Below are 2,320 nucleotides of genomic sequence, written 5' to 3'. Positions count from 1 at the left end.
GGGCTGGGGATTCGAACCCGCCACCTTAGGTGTACGTGGCTGGCGCCTTAGCCGGTTGAGCTATAGGCGCCGAGCCCTGCCCCCTGTTTTGATATTTTAAGTAATATAAAAATGTAGTAATGTCTGTCTTTTTTTCTTCTTTTTTCTTTTATCATTGACCTAGATAAGAGATACGCACTAACACTCAATGTAGAAACACATGTCCTTTATTGAGTTCTAGAATATTTTCTTTAAGTCATTCTTTAATAATTTTCTCCCTTCCATTATTTTCTCTACTATTTTTTTCATTTTGTGCAATAAGGTAGGGAACTCCTGATGTTTGGATGCTAGGCCTCCTGGAGTGATCCTCCAATTTTCTTATCTTTTCTCCTACTTACTATTTTATTGTCACTTTTTTATTCCAACTTCTAGGATTGTTCTTAATTTTTTTCTCTAATCCTTAAAGTAAATTTGTGTTTACCAGCTTAATTTTCAGTTTTCAACAGACCTTTATTATTCTGTAAATGTTTGGTATATTCAGTTCTTGTTTCATAGATATAATATCTTCTCATCTATCTAAAGCTATTAATGTTCTGTTTTATTTTAGTTTTTTTCTGCTTCCTGCATTTTTTTCCTTTGAGAACCTATTTTTTTGTTTGTTTGGGTTTCAATTTAGAGGCTTAATGTAATGGTGACCATTGGCTAATATTTTCTCTTCAGTAGAGAGCATGGGATTATGCCACTTCCTGACAGCCTCTAATCCAGAGCAAAGCCCCACTTCCTTGAGCTCTTCCCCAAATTATCCAACACAAATCAAATCCTGTAAGTCCTTTCTAACCCCTATCATTTCCCACAGTATACATTCTCTATCACAAAGAGCAATGCATTCAAATTTCAACTATAAAAAATAAATAGAGGGATACCAAAGAATTTATTAAGAGCTCTGTGTCAGGTGAGGCTTGTTAGCTTATTGGGTAATAAGGGGGAATTTGGCTTTTAATTATGAGACCCTTAAATATCAGTGACTGTTCTGAGACCCGAGCAGAGTAAGGAAATTAATAAAGAGACTTATCTCCAGCATAAGGATTTTCATTTCAGTTTTGTTTTTAATATAGCATCTCACCTCAACTCTAGCTGCTCTTTAGAGTAGGGGAAATCTGTGATTCAGCCTCTCCAAAAAGTGGTCTCATAAGGATTTTATTTAAGTGTGAGGGAGGGACAGCTACCTAGCTGTTTGGGAAAGGAGAGGAAATCTGGGCTCTTAACTATCTTTGTGTAAAATTTCAACTGCTCCTGTTTTTAGCCCTACCTTATACTCCTGTGTTCAGAGGTACCCCTTGCCTCTATTTCAGTGTTTTCCTTCAGTTATTGTTTCAAATTGATTCTTTACAATAAGTTTAGTGACTGAGTAACATTGGTCAGGTTATATAATTTCTCATATACTTCAGTTAAATGGGGATATGGCTTGGGGTTGTTGTGACGATTAAATGTGTTTTATTTTTGTTTTTAAGACAGTGTCTTGCTCTGTTGCTCAAGTTAGAATGCTGTGGCTTCAGCATAGCTCATAGCAACCTCAAACTCCTGTGTTCAGTCAATCCTTCCACCTCAGCCTCCCAAGTAGCTGGGACTATAGGTGCCTGCTATGACCCCCTAGCTAGATTCCTATTTTTAGTAGAAACAGGCTGGTCTTGAATTCCTAAGGTATGCTCCCACCTCGGCCTCCCAGAGTGCTAGGATTACAGGCATGAGCCACCACACCAAGATTAAATGTGGATACATGTCAGTCTTAACATCCCATAATAAGAGCTCTGTGTGTGTTTGCTATTTTTACTAGCTGTTGTCATTCTGAATCTACTTTGTCATTTACTTATCCAACGAATTTTGGTGATAGATCATCTACTATTCTCTTTAGTTCTCTTTGTCCTTGTAGGTTTTTGAGGAAGCCTAGGTAAATAAGTATATTTTAATCCATCATGTTTAAATTGAAGTCCCTTTTATTTATTTCTACTAGAAATATTTAAATAGTATTAAGACCTCATAGCAGTATAAACAGTACTTTTAAGAATTATATTTTGGCCAGGTACGGTGCCTCACCCTTGTAATCCCACCATTTGCGGAGACTGAGATGAGAGGATTGCTTGAGCCCAGGAGTTCAAGACCAGTCTGAGCAACATAGCCAGACCCCATCTCTAAAAGAACATTTTAAGAAATTAGGTGTGGGCTCGGCGCCTATGGCTCAACCGGCTAGGGCGCCAGCCACGTACACCTAAGGTGGCGGGTTCGAATCCCCAGCCCGGATCCGCCAAACAACAATGACGGCTGCAACCAAAAAATAGCCGGG

At 38.4% G+C, this 2,320-nt stretch overlaps 1 protein-coding gene across 1 annotated transcript in view; it reads left to right on the top strand.

Moving 5' to 3' along the window:
* The window catches only part of BRCA2 (BRCA2, DNA repair associated), a 101,405-nt gene that overhangs the window by 75,981 nt on the left and 23,104 nt on the right, over nucleotides 1–2,320 (top strand). The window lies entirely within an intron of this gene.

This window comes from Otolemur garnettii, unplaced genomic scaffold (assembly GCF_000181295.1).
Source record: "Otolemur garnettii isolate 467f Iridium unplaced genomic scaffold, OtoGar3 scaffold00120, whole genome shotgun sequence".
Taxonomy (NCBI): domain Eukaryota; kingdom Metazoa; phylum Chordata; class Mammalia; order Primates; family Galagidae; genus Otolemur; species Otolemur garnettii.
This window is presented reverse-complemented; position numbering and strand designations above follow the sequence as displayed.